The 21,052-nt window shown below is 46.1% G+C and overlaps 1 pseudogene; it reads left to right on the forward strand.

Moving 5' to 3' along the window:
- The first annotated feature begins 2,364 nt into the window (after positions 1-2,364).
- On the forward strand, positions 2,365-16,152 carry LOC121837349 (annotated as a pseudogene).
- The last annotated feature ends 4,900 nt before the right edge of the window (positions 16,153-21,052 follow it).

Here is a 21,052-nt window from a genome sequence, read left to right on the forward strand (position 1 = left end):
TGCTATTTTATTCTTATAAAAGTGTTAACCCCAAAAAATTACTTCTATGGTGCAGTTGCAGAAAAGAAAGTTTCGTACACCTCTATATGTGCTATCCAAGGGTAGCTCCTTGTCGGTATTTTACGCCGTTAGAGGCACGTAAAGCAACGTTGCATCATACAAGCGCAAAAATCGGCAGGCAGGAGCCGTGACCCGACGATCCTTTTTCACACACTGCATGCTTTGCAAGTCTGTACGAAACAAAATTTCGACCGCCAGTGAAGGGAACGGCCGGAAACGGCACGCGACGGTTCGTGTTTCGTCAGTTTCGTAATCTCATTTCTTTCGAAACTATGATGCCTGGGGAGCGCCTTCGACTGGTGTGTTGTGTGTCCTCTGTTGCCCATACATCAAAAATGGTCCCAAAGTGTTAACAAATAACGTCCCAAAAGCCAAAGTTTCATGCTGTAAAGCCCCTGTATCTGGGAAAAGTGGTGCATTCTCTTCCGTCCTCCGAAAAACCCTCCTCACCCCACCTCTAACTTCCGGTTTGCGACGAAGCGCCCTCTGGAAGTTCCCAAGCGTATCGACGTCTCGGTCAGCTGGAGCGGCGTGATGCCGGTCGTGTGGACTTTTCTTGTCGTACAAGTGTGACAATGACCTCATTTAGAGCCGCAATCGCATCCGACCGCCCTCAAGAAGCTCTAGATCTGTTCGTCCAACCGTGGATCTTAAAAGTGCTTTGGATAATCGTCCCGATCATCCCTACCGAGTTGCGTTATTGGTCAGTGTCTCGTGTCTACCTGTCCGCCCCTTCGGCTTCACAGGAATCGCAAATCGTTTTTATTCATCCCAAAACCGCCAAATTGCAATTATATTCTCCACGATTTCAGACGAGTCACTATTTATTTTCAACGTGTGGAGAGAAAGCATACTTGTGCTTGTCGCAATTTATTCGCTCGCATTTATGTTGAACCGGTGTATAGATACTTCCACATGCTCGCGTCTGCAGCCGCGAGAGCTTTGCAAGCTTATGAACTTTGTGCAAAACAAAGCATGGTACACGAGTATGTAAAACCTGGTTCAGACAGTTGCGTTTGACTGCGTTTGACTGCGTTGCGGCATCGAGAAACCAGCACATCCCTGCTGCTTATATCGCGTGCCAAGATGATTCCTTGAATTAAATTCCACGCTTCATACGAAGTACAGACGTGCCGGTGACTCGCTTTCGGTACTCGACGCAACGCAGTCAAACGCACTCAAACGCAAGTTTCTGAGCTGCCTTAAGACACACTTGGTGAGCGAGCGTACTCCGCAAGCACCCGTAAGTGAGAGCGACGCCGATACTCCAAGCACGAGCAGGAGCGGGCCGTTTTGAACGACGCTTCCACGGCACGGGCATCTGTGCATGCCAAGTCGGCAGAGTTGTGATCGCTATTATATCGCTCGAACTTACGGTGGAAGGGAGTGCATAACTTGCTATAAACCGCTGTGTCTGCATTCTGGTGAGCTTTAAACAGAGAACTCACCTCGCATAACTTTACGGCCCCCGTCTGGTTGGAATCTTTTTGACCGATTCAGTGAAGCAAGATTTTCCTCCGAGGTTCATTTTCCGTTCCAGAGGGAACACTGAAAGGCTCTCCGGCAAACTTTTCCGCAGGCGCAACAGCCCCTTAGCTGCGGCGTAGCAACAGCTTGGGAAAGTAATGGCGACCGGAAGTCCTAAACTGAGAGCAGGGCTTTCGGTGACAACTGGCCAATAGTGACTGCTGTGGCTTGTTCAAAAAATGGCGCCACTTTTCCCATGACAGAGGGGGTTTATCATGCTGTTGCATGTCACGATCCTGGCAGTTGGTCGTAGAAATGCTAACGAAAAGCTGCGAGTAGCACAAGCGAACGCCAGTGTCGCTGTCATCGCGGCGTCCCAACTTCTAGCTGCAGAAGCTTCCGTGGACTTCCACAGTGGAGAGCGACTTGCAGCAGAACAGGCATCTGCCACATACACTACAGCTGTTGGGTTTGCCGCCAGGATCGCGACCGGCGCAGCATGACACTTCTATGACGTCTCCAGGCGGAAATAGATTTCATTTCATTTCATTTATTGTTCTCTCAGGGCCCGAAGGCATTACAGAGACTGTAATGCCTTCGGGCCCTGAGCCACTTTTTTTGGACCACTTTTTTTGGACGCGGTGAACTCCCCAGTCAGAGACGCTTTCGAGGCACCATACTGAAAACTTGCTAAACGAAACTTCGACTGCCAGAGAAGAAAACGGCCGGAAACGGCACGCAACGTTTTATGTCTCGTAAGTTTCGAATTCTCTTTTGAGCATTGCTCTCAAAACTCGACAGCTGAGCCGGTTGAGTCCATTGAGCTCAGGGTCGGCGATGCATACGGCATACTACTTGGTGCTCGAACACCTTGAATGTGAATCGCCGCTATGCTCAAAGACTCCGAGTCCCGGGTACGTCCTACGCATCTTTAGACTCTGGGATCCGGGTACGTGCGACGTATCTTTAGACTTTGGGATCCGGATACGTCCGACGTATCTTTAGACTTTGGGTTCCGGATACGTCTGAAGTAAAAAGTATGCTTATAACTGCCTAGAAAAGTAAGATGAAATACGTAATTTTCGGTACACTATAAATTTTTTCTATTTTCAGGGATAAAAACAAAAAGCTGATGACTGCATGCTGTCGCAAAAGTTTTGAGAGAATTGGCTTGTGGACAAAAAGTATCACCAAACATCTGTACCACTATGCAGCCACTAGTGGAGGAGATGGAGAATCCATGCAGGCAAAGTGGTTGTCAATGCTAAACAACATCGGTGACGTACACACTGGCCACAATGAGATCTTCCCAGCCTGCGAGCATGGCCCTCTTCACCGTAGACAATAGATCACACAAGGCAGGTGATTTCGGCATAATCAGAAGTGCAGAGATAAAGTTTTCGTGCCTGCATCACACTACTGGCCTTAGTATACTGATATTACTGTTTTAAGACATTGTTCATGCATATGCGCTGCTTTTAATGCACTTTCGAATGTAAATTATGAATTCGTGCCAGGACATTGGTCTGATACATACAGGTTGCAAAGGTCCAGAATTTGAGAAGATTATTACTCACTCTTTTTCTTCGACTTTCCCTCATCCTATTACCGCATTCTCCCACATGATGTCCAGACTTTCCTTGCTCAGAAGCAATTTCACTCTTGGAGAAGGGTTGAATAAAACTGAAGCATGTTTCTAAGAAATATGCGTTCTAGGAGCGTGTTGGTTTTGAGGTCGAAGATGTAAGAAAGAAAAAACATTTAGGATGGGGACCCGCCCTAGATCAAGGTATCACCCGATTCCTTTCATCCCATTGTCACACACGCTCAATCTTACACCGAGTGCAGCCCTTGTTTTTATGAGACACGAATCTTTTTTTTTTTTTTCTGGGGGGGGGGGGGGGGGCTCATAATAGAAGATATAGCCGGTAAATCATAGAGGTGTTTGCCATTCACAGCGTAAAAAACAATGTTTCTACCCCCTCATTGCTCCTGACGAAGCCTGAAGTCGAATTTCTCAAGCCAGAGATGACATTTCCCTTCTTTCGGTATTTGGCACCTTTAATCTGCTGCTCGCTCTTGTAATTTCATATTTGTTCGTCGCTACCTCAAAGAAGTGGTTGTTCACTTCCTTTCCTCAATGTTTATCCTTTCTTACATCTTCGATCGGTTTAAAAGAAAGCTTGTGTGTCTCCGATAAGAGGGATGCTTTTAACTCTGTTCAATAGAAATTCTGATATGCAAATGAATCTAGTCAGTGAAGCAGGAAAGAGGTTGTGTGTATTTGACAATGCGGCAGCTATGCCTATGAACAGCTCGGGTGGAAAATGTGGGTATTCTATTATTCCTTGGATTCCATGTGCATGTAGGCATCAAGTTATGTAAAGTTAACCATAGTTTTGTTTAACCCGAGACTGGGGTATTTCGGAAAAGGGACGAGAAGAAAAGAGGCCACAAGGAGGCGACGTCTCAAACGACGTCGCCTCCTTGTGGCCTCTTTTCTTCTCCTCCCTTTTCCGAAATACCCCAGTCTCGGGTTAAACAAAACTATGGTTAACTTCCACCAGCACGCCTGCACCCTTACAATTTTTTCACTATGTAAAGTTGTAGGTACTAATTCTTATAAAATTAAAAAGACGGTTATCTTTACTTATTGGATTCTAAAAGCGGGAAGAAATGGCTATATTTTGCCACGGATAGTACTTCTTGGAGTGGTGATGCTCGAGGAATTTTAGTCTTCTACGAATTTGCAAGCTTATGCAGAGACATAGTGGACCTCTGGTAAAATTTCAACAGAATCTGTAGGTAGAATAGCCAACGCATGCTTTGTCAATTGCAGATTCCCCTAGGAAAGTTGAATTTACAATATTAATTTTCTGTTTGAAGGAACTGATACCCACGACCGCCTGGCCACTATTCTGGCATCAAAGTCCTTTTTAAAAGATGTCAAACAGCTGTCATCAGAGGGTCAAACGTTTAGCGTCAAGACGTTTCATTCGACATTGATCCAGTTTGCCCCCAAGTCTGTGGCCTACTCGCACAGCATCATGGATGCAAGGTATGGATTGGATTATTGAGCTTCCTAATAATGCGGTATTCCCAAGCGGCCGACGTAGCGTAGTGGATAGCGTGCCCGGCTTCCACGCAGCAGCGCTGGGTTAAAATCCCAGCCACGGAAGCACCTTTTATTCTATTTTTTTTATTCCTCATCTAGTTTCTCGAAGATTCTAGAAAGAACTTGCATATTCCCCTTATTTTCCGCTTGTACATTGTGTTATTCTATTTCTAGTACTTCCTGGGCACTACGCGATGGCTATAAAAGAGTTCACCCGTGGCTGCAGACAGTCCGTCTATGGCTATCACTTGTCCTGGCTGTTGTGCCGAGATTCAACATCCGCGACGTACTGTTATTCTCTTCTGTTTTGGGTATTAGTTTGTCCCATTAAACATTATTTTCCTTGCCTCTCTCTGTCATTCGTGACAATATTTCAAAAATAGTTCTAAATTTCCCCTTTCAGCGACCTTCATAGCAGCACTGCATTACAATGAATATTCAAACAGAAAGCAGCGAAAAACAAAAGATGGAGAACCACAATGAAAAAGACAATATCCGAAGGCGCAAGGTGGAGAACCAGTGGTGCAAGAACTCATGGAGGATGCCACATACAGTGAATATACTTATTTTCTTTTAGAACAAGTGGAGCAAGCATGACAAACACACTATCATCTTGATTTGTGAAAGTCTTCAATAGCAGATAAACAGAGCAAACACAACAGACAGAGTTAGAGACTTACTGGAAACAAGGATGCCTCTCTGTCAGGCACGTGGCCAGAGTTTCGTTTCGGGGGGGAGGGGAGGGGGGGGGCGACCCATGACAAAATGCTGTATAAGGGGGAGAGGGGAGAGGAGGTCCCAGCAAAATGGAATATTTCGGGGGGGGGGGGGGGGTCGGGCCCCATGGGCCTTCCCCCTGGCTTCGTGCCTGCTCTCTGTCCGTTGTCTCCACACTGTTTATGTGTTGCCACTGACTAGCCAAAGCTTCAATAGTTCTGGCAACCATCGGGGTTGCCACAGCATACCATGCTCTTGCAGACTTCTATAGTCTGGTACGGGTTATGAATAGCCCAGAAGCACCTCCCATGTCCTATCATTGTCGCCGGCCACTGTTTCTGCGCAATGCTCAAATAGACCGCTATTGAGGTTGTGACAACCTCTGCAGCTGAGCAAATCTATACATTGTATTAGCAGGAAAAGAAAGTGGTGCAAATACACAGGCACAGGATATAAAAGAACACTGACTGATGTCTCTTGCTTTTGTTCACATCAGTAAACACAAGCACAAAAGATGCACCAGCATATAAACAGATGCTTCAAATTTCTAAGAGTTTGACCTGATAAAAGGTGTGATAAGTTTGTTTAACAGCGCAGATTCCATGTTTTAGGCGGCATACAGTTGTTTCCCCTGAATCTTTTTTACAGCGGAGCTATTAAGGTATAGTTTCCCCAGTTTCGTGTCCGTGGACAAATAAATCTCGACAACCGTCTGGACAGCTACCGCCATGTATAAACAACGGAGGCAACCAGACAACCGGTCTGCCGGTTTTCTGGTTGACGCTGTCGCTCAGAAATGGCGGCACATAGTACAGCTCCGCTGCTCTTGCTTCATCACCATAGGGAATGGGCTGAAAGCTTTTCTGTTCTTCAAAGTTCGTTTTTATCGGAGAACAAGAAAACAAGCTCTGTCACACTTGCATCACATATCTCGTCATGGCTACAGCCCTTCTTGGTTGGCCTGCGGAGCAACTCGTCGTCTTAGCTGGTACATGGCTGTATTTATTGTGCTCATTTTTAACTTGTATAAAAACTATAGCATTTTGCATGTTCCTGTTGAATGATGACGATGATGATGATGATTAGGAGTTTATTGGTGCAGCAGCAACGAAGGCCATAATGCGCCACACTTAACGTATTTAGAGCATACTATAACAAACGTTTACCTTGAGGCTACATATTTCCAAATGGTATAAATATCCAGTTTGTTTTAAAAAGCCTAAGACACGGCTGAAGGAAACTAAAGGTTTGTCGCCAAGCAAAAACGAGGGATGAAATGGGAGATGATCCTTAAAAAGTTCGAGAAAACATGATTGACGGAGTGGCTAATGGGACGAACAATGCCACAAAATGTGCAAAACAGTCAGGAGCTCTCCACAATGTTCACATAGTGCAACATCCTCACCACGAAGCAGATACTGATGTGTCACACGGGAGTGAATTATTCTTAGACGGCACTGAAGAACCTCCACACGACGTTCTCTGTTATAAGAGCTCTCCCGAACGCCCAGAAAGGGCTTGATAATGGGAAGTTTGTTGTTGCTCTCTGTATCCCATTCCAGGTGCCATTTGAGAAAAATAGATTTCCTCAGAAGTGGTTTCAAATCTTGGTACGGTAAGCAATTGAATGTTATAGATGAGCCTCGAGCAGACATGGTCAATTTATCCGCCTTTTTATTGCCCAAAATTCCAACGTGGCTGGGCACCCAGCAGAACGTGATGCCCCGACCGCGTCGCAGGGCGTTGTTGATCTTACCATGTAGAAGTTGTACAAGGAGGTTCTTTGTGGGCATCAGGGAGGACACAGCCAATAAGGCACTTTGTGAGTCGACAAAAATTACAGCTTTCATTATACTATTGTCGAGAATATGTTCGACCGCTAGTAAAGTAGCATAAAGCTCTGCGGTGAAAATGCTTGCCCTACAATCAACTAGCTTGGCTTTGCTGTAGGAGGCGGAATACAGAGCACACCCTACAAAAGACGACCATTTGGTCCCATCTCCATAAAACTCCAGGTAGTCTGCATATTTTCGTTGCACGGAGAGGAACTTCTGCCGGAGGATTTGTGGTGAAACGACCCTCTTACTGTATTTTGCGAGTGACCAGTCACAGAAAATTGGCAGAGCATCCCAAGGAGCAACCCTATGAGTGTTTTTAAGCAAGAGGTTTTCATGAAGGGGAATATTAAGAGATTGGCAAGTACTTTGCAAACGGAGGCTTCAAGGTCTAACAATGCTTGGCTTGTTTTCGAAAGCTGTGAACTTCTGCAAGTATAAAGGGCACTGCAGGAGGGATGTTTTGGATTTGAGAATACTTTGTAAGCATAAGAGACGCTGAGGTACTGCCTTCATTTCTCGAGGGACATTTGATGCGTATCAACATACAAACTCTTCACAGGAGATGTGCGAAATGCACCTGTAGAAAGTCGTAGTTTAAGGTGGTGTATTGGGTAAAGCATTTTAAGAGCAGATGGCCGCGCTGACCCATATACTACTGCACCATAGTCGAGACGGGATCGAACTAAGGAGTTATACTTTGCAGGAGACAGCGCCAATCAGAACCCCACGACATATGTGACAGCACCTTTAGGATGCTTGATGACCTCAAGCATTTCCATTTTAAAGTTTTCAGATGGGGCACAAAGGCACGTTTCTTATCAAAAATCACACCCTACAATATGTGTTCTTGCTGGACTGATATTTCAATGCTATTAAGATGCAAGGCAGGATCAAGAGACGATTCCCGGCGTAATGAAAAAGGAACACAGACTGTTTTTTCAGGAGAAAATTTAAAGCCATTTTCGTCTGCCCACTTACAAATTCTATTGGTTGTAAGTTGCAACTGTCGTTCACAACTGGAGAGGTTACAGGAAGACAAAGAGATTTGCACATCATCCACATATAGAGGGTAAGTTACTGATGATGGCATAACCTTAGCTAGACTGTTAATCTTTACAGCAAAGAGGGTAACGCTCAACACTCCTCCTTGAGGAACACCATTTTCTTGAGAAAAAACATCTGACAGTGTGAAGCCCAATCGGACTTGAAAGGTTCTTTCGCTGAGAAAGCTCTGTATGCACTGAAGCATGCGGCCCCGCACACCAGAGTTGTACAAGTCACGAAGTATTCCGTACCTTCATGCGGTATCATATGCTTTGTGTAAATCAAAAATACTGAGACACGATGCTGCCGGTGCACAAATGCCTCACGTATAGCCGTCTCTAGGCGAACCAAATGATCAGTGGTCGGTCGTCCCTCCCGAAAGCCGCAGTGGTTTACATCAAAAATATTCTGTCTCTAAGAAATGGACAAGACGACGATTCACAAGCCGCTCATAAGTCTTTCCTAAGCAACTTGTGAGTGAGATGCGACGATAGCTCGTAGGAATGGAAGGGTCTTTCCCAGGTTTCAAGAAAGGGATTATGTGGGCATGTTTCCAGCAAAGAGGAAAGGCAGCTGCTTGCCATAGATGATTAAAGAAAGTTAACAGACCGTTCATAGATTCAGACACAGTTTCCTCAACATTTCATAGTGGAGTCTGTCTGGCCCTGGTGCAGACTGCTTCTTTGCACCCAGAGCGACTTTGAGTTCACACATTTTGAATGGTCTATTGTAAAAAAATGAACCACCCTCTGATATCGAGATGGGCTGCTTTTCAACAGTCGACTGGAACTTCTTGAATTTTTCGCTAAAATTAGGGGAGTTACTAATAAGATGGAAATGCTCCCCAAGAACATTTGCTTGATCTTTCAACGATACAGAGGAGGAAGAAAACAGAGGAGTTCGGAAAGATTGGTAATCTCCTCGAACTTTCCGCAAGCGATCCCAAACTTCTTTAGCTGGGACAAAGCTATTTAGAGAAGATATATATTTTTCCCATGATGTCCTCTTTGCCTGTTTCCGTGTCCAACGTGCCTTGGCCCTAAATTTTTTTTAATTCAATCACGTTCAAAGCAGTGGGATAACGGCGAAATATACCCCATGCCTGGTTCTGTTTCCTGTGAGTGACTGTGCAGTCCTCATTCCACCAGGGATTGCATCTCCGGGGTAGGACGCCAGATGTTTGCGGAATAGAAGATGCAGCAGCATTAATTAGACATTCAGTGACAAACACCGTCGCCTCCTTTGGGGGACATACTGCGAAAAAGCGATGGATCCAGTACGCATTTAAACCAAAAAGAGCCCAGTCAGCCTTCTCTAACTTCCACTTTGGAAGGCGGGTCTAAAGCGAAGGAAGGGGTATTGAGCTTTCTAAAATTATGGGGAAATGATCGCTGCAAAATGGATTATCTAAAACCTTCCATGAAAAGCACGGAAGTAAAGCTGGTGATGATATGGAAAGGTCTATTGATATAAAGGTGTTATGAGCAGCACTAAAAAACGTTGGCTCCTTTTTATTCAGAAGACAGAGCCCGGAGGATAATAAAAGTCGTTCTATAACTCCACCACGGGAATCCTGACGAACACTACTCCACAAAGGGTGGTGGGCATTAAAATCACCTAGAATTAAAAAAGGCTTAGGCAGCTGATCTATGAGTCCTTGTAGTTCGTGGAGCTGCAGTGGAACGTTGGGTGGCAGGTAGAGAGAGACGAGGGTGATGAATGGGTCAAGGAGAACCCCAACTGCTACTGCCTCGAGTGGTGTTTGTAGAGGAACCTGAGCACACACAACACCGCTCTGCACTACTACTGCGACCCCACCAGTGCCGGTTTTCTCAAAGCGATGGTAAAACCATTTCGGTAAACCACGGTGCCTAGAAAGGAAAAAGTACCTAGGTACTGTAACAAACGACTGGATAAAGAACAACAATAAATATTTTTGATTGAGCAATAAGATGCGCCATCTATCGGTGAAACAAGCCAGTCATTTTGTTTATCCTCTTTTTCCGCTGGTTGTTATCGATCTAGTATGGTATTTTAAGTCAAAATATAGTAATGCTGTACTTGAAGACCAATTTATTTGCTTCCAATGGTACGAAAAAAGTTTAGCTACTATGCCATAGTTTGTCGACGAATATTCGAAAATCTAAAAAACATTTCCTTTAACATGTTTCGCCATAAACAACGCATAACTTTCCCGTGTTCCTTCCAGTCTGGCAACGCCGGTGCTGTAGTCTCGTTTTTGTTCCTTGCAACGCACGTTTCTGCGATTCCTGCTGATCTCAACTGTTTGCCCTCTTTTCCATTTGCCCAACCGATCCACCGGTGACGAGAAGCTAATCTTCTCGTCACCGTTGAATCGCTGGCCACCGGGGATATGTAGAAACCTCGATGCTGTCGGCATACTCTCGGCGCACTGCGAACAAAAAAAAAACAGTACAATGTCCCAGCTGTTCACCAGGAATGAAGACTTTATTGTGGATAACCCCCTTTCTCCGCAAAGTGATCGCTGCTCACGAGTTGGCATGCATAGTGTAACAAATTAAACGTGTTAGAATAAATATATACCAACACTCGTTCGCAAAACATTTTTTTTACTCACCATAAAAACACTTGCAAAGCTTATGTACCGTCATATGTCTTGGATCCCGGACTGCTGAAGAGTGATGCGTTCGCGGAATGCTGCCGTCGGTTAGTTTAGTAGTCCCTCTGAACTACCGCTTTGCTTGACGTGCTAATAGGTTGATGGTGCGTCATTAATATAACAGCCGGATCGAAATGAATGTTCAGCAGAACCAAGCAGAATTATTAGCCCTCGTTGAGCGACGCCACGGCCATTTTGCTTCTAGGTACTGCTCCTCCCTCGGCTCCCCTGCTCTCCAAGTCACGTGACCTAGAATTCCCCCTTCTAGGGACAATAATTAACTTTAAACCACGGTTCGCGTTCGAGAAAACGGGCAATGAAGGGTCAGGAGAAAGGCGGTCCTTCCTAAAAAATTGGTGTCGGCGTAACACCTGTGTGTGTTTGTCATTCAGATAGGTTTCCAGCAAACAGAGTGCCACAGGACGACGCTCATCAAGAAAAAAATTAATGTCATCAATATTACGAAGAAGGCCGCGACAGCTCCGCTGCATGATACCTAATTGTTTAGTCATAGCAGTGCTAAAATTAAAATAAACTTTAACTTATAAACTGCAAAAATGGCTAGAAACAGGTTACTATGGTTTAAAATCAATTTTTATGCGCGGAGCGTTTTTCTTTTTCGTGCAATCATTCCGCTTCCCACTAGAGGTAGTCGGAGCAGCGAGGGAGGACTCCGATCCCGAGAGGATAGCCTCGTCGTCGGATCTGAGCCCACACTCTTCCATGGGCTCTTCCGGTGGTGTCGTCAGTTGACCCCTAGGGGCCAACTGCTTCGACGTCTCACCAGGCTCCCTCGGGGCAGTGGTTCGGGGTGGCTCACCCCGGCCCCGGGAGAACACAGAACCAGGGGGGGCCATCCCCTGCTGGAGGGTGGATGCTGGCGGGCCAGCACCCTCCCCGGGCTTCGAAGATGGTGCCGCTGGCACCATTCCTCCGGGTTTGGGTGGGGACTTCGACGGGACCCGCAGATCGTCCGGAGTCGTCTGTGTTCCCGCCGATGCCATTACTGGCCGTGCAGGTCCAGTACGCACGACCTCGGCATATCCACCTTCTGCCAGGAAAGAAAAACGTTTTCTGGCCTTATGATAGGGAATATTTTCCTTTGCCTTTACAGTGAGAACTTCGTTCTCTTGCTTCAACAAAGGACAGGAGCGAGAGTATGCCAGGTGAGGACCGTCACAGTTGGCACATTTCGGATTATTGTCGCAGGTGTCAGCAGCATGCTCTCTTCTGGAGCACTTGGCGCAAGTGTCGGCTCGCCGACAGCTCCGTGACCCATGGCCGAACCGTTGGCACTTGAAGCACCTCTGAGGGTTCGGCACATAGGGCCGTACACGGAACTGCAGATAGCCTGCCTTCAGAGTTTCAGGTAGTGTGGTCGAGTCAAAGGTCAGGATGATGTGTTTGGTTTTTCTTTCAACACCATCTCGGCGGATGGTGATGCGGCGCGCAGCTACAACCCCTTGACCAGAAAGGCCCTCAACAATTTCTGCCTCGGATGTTTCAAGCAAGTCATCCTCAGAGATGACTGCCTGTATGGTGTTTAGCTTGCGATGGGGTGTTACGCTAACTTTGTAGTCTGCGACGGCGTTCAAAGCTAGGAGAGTTTCACTTTGTTGTTTTGTATTAATTTCAACAAGGTCACCCGATGCCATCTTTTTTTGGCATTAAAATTCACTCCAACAATACCTTCAAGAACTTTTGATACGAGGAAAGGGGATAACTTTCCAAGTGGCTTTTTGTCTTCCGAGTGTAATACAAGAAACTTTGGGAATTTTAGGAATTCAATACGTTTTGAGGGATGGACTTTTGCTTCGGTGCGTACCCTTTTCAGGGCCCGATCAGTAGTTTTTTGCCTGGAACCCACGAAGATCGGAGGAAAGTTCAGTGCCCGGGTGCACCGCCCACCTCGGAGCCCAACGAGAAGGTAGGTAATGTGCCATTACAAGAAAGGCTTGGCTGACACAATTACTCTACCAGTGCTGCCCGGGCACTATAACCGAGTGTGGATGTAGGGACAGGACCTGTTTCCACTCAAGGTTAGCCCTTGCCGCCTGAGAAGGTGAAAAAGGAAGGAAGAGAGTGCAGAAGAAAAAAGAAAGAGGTGGAAAGAAAAGTGAAAGAAGGTAGAAGAGGGTAGAAAAGGCGACTGACTGAATCATCCTGGTCGGGCCAAGCCAGGACACCCCTCTACGAGAAGCAGGGGTCGAAGCGGTGTATTGCCTCCCCCGGGGAGCCCCCAAGGGTTCAAACATACCCCGGGCTCAGCTCAACCACCAGGGTCCCCCTTTCCCCGGACACGGGTACGCCACGCACAGCCAGAGGTGGGTGGGCGAACCCACATGGCTCGGGGTTGGTAGTTACGCCACTCACCAAGCACCTACAAAAGTACGTGCCCTCTGCGTGCTGGTATGGTGGCCCACGTGGCTGGGGTCCGTGGTGACGCTACTCACCAAGCAAGCTAGCACCCGAGGTGCAGGCGCCCCCTGCGGGTCTCGGGGTCCGTGGGGACGCCACTCTCCAAATACCTGCTTTCACAGGTGCCCCCCGCGGGGATGTTCCTGTAGAAACACTTGAAACTAATAATCTTAATGACATTGGCACGGGAATACACTATTTTCTTTTTGTCAATTTCCGTGCGCCTCTGTACAACTGGAGCACTTGCTAGTTAGGTCTTTCTGACTCGTATCTGTAAACATTGTGCTGAATACATTCAGTGAGGCACAGTTTTTGCTCTGGGATACGGGGCAGCATAACCAAACCTCCTGCAGCTGCCCTATCTGACCTGTATATTTCCCGCTTTTAGTTCTCAGGTAGGAGAATGCAAATGTGCCTTCTACTACAGTATACAGCAGACAACACTTGTCCAAAATATGGTTCAAAATCTCGCATGCTCAATCATTTCATGTGCACCCCAAGCATTTGGAGCATCTTCTTCTAATAGGTGACCGGCGTTTGAGCCGGAAGTTTCGTCATCCGAAGCGAGGCACCACGTGACTTCACGGTTCCGGTTCTTCCGATGCCGGTCGTGGTGCGTCCAGCTGCATCGAGAGCCCTTCTAGGCGTGGTAGCCGTGCTGTATTCGCGATAAAAATGGTTCACAGTTCCGCGGTACGTTGTTCTAACGCAAGCCATAGAGGCATAAGATGTTCCAGTTCCCGTGAAACAAAGCATGGAAGCAACGATGGGCCGTCGCTGTTAAACGAGTGATGGAGGGAAGTGACCTGTGACAGACAAACGTCGGTGACCGTTTATGCGCGGCCAATATTGTTACAGGCCAGTAGAACGTGTTCTGTCTTTAGGTAGGGGCTGCGGGAAATAACGACCTCTAACAGTCTTTTGGCATCCACCATAAAGGTGTCGATTAATCCGCGAAGGGGTGAGCACTGCTTCTCGTACAAGTCATTCGCGAGAACGCGAGATGCGATCTCGCAGGCAATCAGTTCATGGCATGACGTTTCGTCGACATACAGTGCCATCGCTAGGCCGTTTAATTCTTATATCGACAGCTCGGATTAACTTTTTCTGTAATGAGCCGCCGCAGACTGTTTCCGCGAAGCGGCGGTGAATGGGTGGCTTACTGTAATATAAATAAACGAATGAACAGGTCAGCTTGCTGTAATATAACGAAGTAAAAGCAAATGGGCAGCACCTTCATATTGACTGATAATGAAGCGGTAGTACGACCCTGCGTAGCTCATATCAAAATCGGTGCGCGTTCATGCATGCTTTCTTGCTCGACATCATTTAAAATAAAACGTGAGAGGGAGGGGGTTATGGGTAGTTCACGGGGGACAACCTAGTTTAAGTACCAAAAACGCGTGAGTGTTAAAAAGCAGGGGAGGAAGTGGCCGAGTGGGCTAACGCGTCTCAGCTCGGAGCGTGGAGCGAAAGCTTGCGATGAGAACCTCCTGGGTTCGGTTCCCCACCGCCCCCGCCCGTTTCGATCTGGATGAGTTTCGTACCGGCACGGGTCCGTGTGATCGCTACTGCGTGATGCACGTTAGAAAACCCAGGTTAGTGGTTGTACTGCACTGGCTAAATTTCTCATCTACGGCTAAGAGACCGATAACCCGTTGAGGCGTATCTCCATCAAGGCTGTACAAATATAGAGAGCAAACCACTTTTAGTGTTAAAAAGCAAGGATTGTCACTGTAGTCAGATGTCATCGAAACTAACTTGTGTACGTAAGTGGCGTTTCAATCGCGCGAGAAAACATATTAGTTGAGTTTGAGACGCCGTCTGACCGACTTCTTTCCCTGTCCTCAACTTTTGATTGCTTCAAGATTTTCTTACCCAGTCTCAGGTGTTCTAACAAAATGAGAAAAGTACACCAGACCTCCGATCGGGCATTTCAGCTGGCCGCGTCCTACGGTTTACATTCGCACCTATTTCAGTCGTGATGTGATCTAACGTAACCACCAAAAATAAACAGAACCCAAATGAAAAACGCTGGCTCAAAAGGAAAACGAAACATCTAACCTGAGTTTTCATGCGAAGACCCGGAAAGCGCGGTGCGAGTGCAGCTTGCCACCGGCCGCACCCGCTCTGCGCTTCCGTGGCTGTTCTCGATGCTTCTGCGTACCGACTACTACTTAACATATCCGTAGAAGTAACTTGAGACGTTCAGAAGTGCGTAAGTCACCCAGCAGCAGAGGAAGGTGGCCCAGATTGATCGGGTTTCAACACCCCCACACGCTTCCATAGCCGTCCTGGGGCTGCGTCGGCTGCTAGCTACGAACCGGAAGTGAAGAATACCTAGAGTTCTTTGCGGCTGCTGTCAAACGCCGGTCACCTATTCTGTTGTCAACACAAGGCCATATAGTGACGTCATGTTTGACCTTTCAGACTACATTGACCGGTTGTTGCAGACAATTCTGCAGTTAGAGCGCCAGCCGACTGCACGCTGCTCAACATCACGTCCTGTGCCCCCCCCCCCCCCCCTCAGTCAGAGCCAACCAATGTCATTATTGACGACACCCAGCTCGAGTCTCAATGCAGAAACCCTGCAGGAACTGCTGCCGCACGTTTATTTATCAGGGGCGCGACGGCGCCCCCTGCCGGGTCAACGGTTACAACACTTCTTCCCCTCTCATAAAGAGTCGTCCAATATACAAAACTAGCAGCAAAAACAAATAACATCCTGAAACAACGCAAGGTAACTGTTCATTACACTCTTCAAGGCGATAACCGATCCACCGGTTTACTTATTCGTGTGCCCCGACGAACTGGAGTCTGCGAATGTATCACTGGCTCTGGACGAACAGTGAGCCCAGTCCTTGTACTGGAATGGGCATCTTGGTGCCTGTTGTCTCCAGAAACAGTAGTCAACTTGCTGCCCACCCCCGGAAAACACGCAGCTGGAGCAGCAGTGGCGTCAGCAGCAGGTTCACTAGTGTCCGCAGCAGATGATTCGACACTGGCCGTGCTTGGGCAAGAGGTGAGTGAGGGTCCCGGGCCACCAGACAAGCTGTGAGGTTGTGGTGCTCCACGGATGTGATTATGGTGCCTTGTCCACACTCGGACATCCGATAGCCGCAGCGACGACGCAAACCCCTGGTCGGACTCCACGGTAGCCGGCACCCAACTCGGGCCTGGTCGGAAATTACGGGTGTACACTGGCATCCCGGGCTGGATATCCACGAGTATCGGTGTTTCGTTGTTCCGTTCGTTTCAGATTCGCTTCAGATTCACTGCAGTTCGAAGATCTGGTCGCAGTAAGTTCAGTGCGGTCTTGAGCTTCCGCCCCATCAAAAGTTCAGCAGGACTACAACCAGTCACTTCATGCGGCGCCGTCCTGTATGAGAGCAGCAGCTATCTGTGTATGAAGGTCTCCCCCATGTAATGTCCTCCGAGTCGCACGACGCACTGAAGACTCCACCAACGTGGCAGTGAGCTCCTTCTTTCTAAAAACCTGTTGATTCAAAAATATTACCGGGTATAGAAGACATGATGTGACAAAGGGATGCTTCATTTCTCATTTCACTGCAGACCACGTGGTCCAAAAGTTCTCCGGGGAAACGACCGGCACTGTCCGAGCATACTTACGTCGCAAATGCAACATGGGCTATACGTCTAAAAAAATCTCAAATAAAAAAAATTAGCTCCATTGTACCCCTTGGAAAGTAGCCTTATCTAACTTGTCAATAATTATTTTAGCTAGTCATTTCCACTATATTTATCAATTGAAAAGCCTACTTTTTATTGCAAAAATAGCTTTTATTTTCCATTAATTGTATTTGTTACCTTTATTGAAGAATAAAAGTTTTCTGTAAAACACTGTTAACACAATTCGGAAGCTAGACGATCGAGGGCAGTTGCATCAAGTGTTTGATGCTGCTGATGCAAAAGCATGCACATGTCTCGGTTTTCAAAGTGCACCGCCAGTTGCGTGCAGCCTCATAGGCTACTAGACAAATTACGTTTGCAGGATTATCCAGTGTTGTTGTAATGCAGGTCTCAGCGCACTATACGCTGTCACAGATATCTGCATCCACAGCAAGCAAAAGGACACGCGGCAAAGGAAACCACGGCTAATAATTGGGAAATAAGATTCTCCACCTTGCATAGTCACATGCAGCGCAAATCAACTTCTGAACCGCATAAGCGTAGTAATGTTATGAATGGAAGCTCGCTCTGAAATTGACTGGAGAAATCGGCGCCTTCATGTAACAACCTCAAGCTCTCACTGAAAGTGTGTTATGATGTAGATTTATCTTGCAAAACTCTAAGATATCTCCATTCATGTGGAAAGAGCTTGGCAATTGCAACAACGAACACTCCAACACAGTCGATCGAGAGTTCCACACTGTAAAAAATCGACGTAAATTTTACGTGTCTTTCTCTCGCCAAAAAATACGGGCACTATCATTGTTTCAAAATACGAGGTTACCCTCATTATTTGCCGCGAGAGTCTAGCCTTCCAGAAAAGCCGAAATCTAAGGAGTGCAGGCATGCGCAGATGAATCAGAGTAACTTTTGCGACGAAGGAGAAATTGCTTGAGATACTTTCGGTTTTACGCTAAAAAAGAAAAACTAAAGTTTAGACAAAACCTATGATTAACTAAGCTTGTGTTAATTGTTTACAAAATTAATATAGTGACATTATTTTTATAAATATATATTGATTTGCTTTGTTTTGTCTAAAAAAAAAAGCAAAGAACAAAAAAGAGACTTTTGAAAACTGCGCAAGACCATCGCTATTGCAATCAGCTTCCGTTTGGCCGCCGCTAGAGTTCGGGGCCTTCCGGAAGCTTCGAGCATCGCTTCTTTTTTACGTTGTAGCCCTTTTATCTGATATTTTGGATATCTTACTTACAAATACCGCGTTTGAAAATAGCAAGCGATTACTGAGAGCTGGGAGACGCTGCGTCTTACCAACGCAAGTGGCGGAGAGTCATGGCCGACTGGTGCAAGCGCCGGTAAGGAAGTTTCTTTTGTTTCATGCAAAGTGCGCCGCTGTTTCAAACTTTGTCGTGTACCGTGTGCTTGCTAAGCTATGCTTGATTCTACCTATGCTCTACCCCGTGTTATTTCCAATTTGAAAAGAGCGTATCTTCAAAATGCATGGTTCTTTCCGCAAAGTGAGAAAGATTCGCGTGCGGTGGAACCGAGGGCCAGCCGAGGGCTTGTTCTGGGCGCCGTCCTACGACGCCCGCCCGAAGACGCTTTTGCGGAGCGTTCAAGTGCAGTCTGAGGGCAGTTCAAGCAATCACAGGTCATGATAGTTCTGCCGTGTGGTCCCAACAGCCTCCCCCCAACGATTTGTTTCGTAAAGTGGAAGCGAGAGAAACGTTACAAAAGCAAGCAGCATGATTTCTTGCCTGTGTTCACGCGTGTGCCTCAGAGACGCGCTGTCTCTTTGCGTATGCCGAAGCGGTACGCCTTCCAAGTTTACGATTGTGTGATTTAAATAAAGCAAGTTTGGATGTCACGTGTTTAGTGGAGGCGAAAGCCACTACAAAAAGCAGAGCAGTTAGAAAAAGCAACAGCGTGAAAAAATGCGAAAGGACCTGAATATTCGATGGAGTTGAAAGACTACCAACGTACCAACCCGCCCAGTTATTCTTTGTCAAAGAATAATACCGAATAGTAATAATTTAGATAAATGCCAACTTTTAATTAGATACAACTTTGTCATAGATGCAGTACAGTCATACCCTGCTCTAGTGCTTTTATGATATATAACGTGTGAATGTATAGGATAGCTCAAAGAAAACATCTGTGTCCGACCCATTATATTGAATCATTTCTCTAAAAGCTCGAAATTATAAAAATAAAGTGCTCACCATAGATTAAGCCGCACCACTGAATGTACAATGGCGTGTGACTTGTATTTATGTTCTCAGCAAAAGAAAAAGTTGCATTCAAAAAGGGCCAATCATTTTGTTTCCTCTGTGCTAGAACTTCTTTCAGTCACACCCAAAATGTGGTTGTCTTCGTCTAAAAGAGTGGAATTAACATTTCCCGCAGGGCTGCAGGCTTGACTCAGTTTGACTAGCAGTTTGCGACCTGTGGGAACCTGCAGGGGAACTGCATCACAGGAGTAAAAGTGACGTCTGCCCACTGATCTATATTATGGTTGGCTAGATGGTGCATGGAACAAACAGGTATGAAGCCATCGTAAGTAAGCGGCCTGTCCCGATAGCGAGCGCTTGACAGGCTTTTCAACTCTCCCGAGTGCTGGTTCGAACAGCGATAAGGGCACTGGGTTTTTTCTTGTCATCTTTAGAGAACCTGCTTGTTGCGGAGTAACAGTGCTTGCGGACCCGAGAAGTCTTCTGGGAAGCCATTCGATCTGAAACTTTTGAGGTTCTATTTTATCAAAAACTGCGTATGTCCCACGTTCAAATGTCTTATTCTTGGGGTTTTATCCAGAACTAATCTCTGCAGCGCACTGGCACATGCGGAGAAGCGCACTGAACAAAGCAAATCCATCGCAATGGTGACTTTGCGAGCACTTTGAAAGGTTTGAATGGCATAAAAGACTTCATTTTTGCGAGCTCAGTATTTCATACATTTTATGAAGTGTTAGTGTTGGGAATACTTTGCAGGTACAAAATTTCGCAATCAGGAGAAATGTTCAATACATTCGTATCCATGGGGTTACTTTTTTGCATGACCAATCTTAAGCAATTAAGATAAACTTGCAAAAACTAAGCTTTCGCAAAAATTATGTTGTTTACATTAGTACAATTAATCTTGAAACCAATACCGAATAGCGTATATACTTAACTTCTAAAATAAAATTTTATTATCAGCACAGCTCTGAAAATGGCCATTCTCGGATGTTTTCGTTGCGGTTTTCATCAATCCATATGTGCTTGAAATGTAGCAGCTGCAACCTTGAATCTGGAACAATGTATGTCATATCAGGCTTTCAGAAGTGCTATTGTCCGATTTTCCTCAGTCTCGTTTCAGGATGAAATTGTTACTATCTTGCCTGCATCACATAGTGGTCCTTTGAGCGAGTTATGTGAAGTTATATCAGAGGGTGGCATAGGGTAATTTCCTCTTTTCTTTTTACCTAGGATGTAATGCCACACCATCATCACAAAGGAGAGTGTACAGTGAGGCAGGCTCGGAAACTTGAATAAAGTGATAAGTGGGATTTCGATTTCTGTCGTATCAATTACGTGAAGAACACTGATCGTAATGTTTGTATGTTACACGTACATACTTGCAGTTGAAGAATGCAATGCACCTTTTCTTTATGGCTTTTTTCACACAGTTTCAGAAGATACTAGTACGTCATTTTCACGAGGAATGTTTGGAAATGGAGATGCCAAAGGTTTCCTCGTAATTTTCACGTACATTGCCGCAAATCAAAATGACGACTCTCCCAGCCAATATTGGAAAACGGCAGTACATTATTTTCACTAAGGAAGATTTGGAAATGATTCAATTGTAATTTTCACGTCTATGCTGGGAACTTAAAAATGCCGTGCCTCGTTTTTTTTCGCAACTTTTCCCACATGATTTTATAACATGATTGTATGTTATTTTGACGAGAAATGTTTGGAAATGGTGCTGCCAAGGCTTTCCTCGTAAATGTCCTGACTCATTTTTAAAAGTGCATCTCCCGATGAAGGCGCCTCTGCATTATCATCAATTAAATTGTCAACGGCGTTTCTTAACATTTCACGAGAATGGAGCTATATGTCATGAAAT

Source organism: Ixodes scapularis, unplaced genomic scaffold, assembly GCF_016920785.2.
Source record: "Ixodes scapularis isolate PalLabHiFi unplaced genomic scaffold, ASM1692078v2 PGA_scaffold3__209_contigs__length_174095766, whole genome shotgun sequence".
In the NCBI taxonomy this organism is placed as follows: Eukaryota; Metazoa; Arthropoda; class Arachnida; order Ixodida; family Ixodidae; genus Ixodes; species Ixodes scapularis.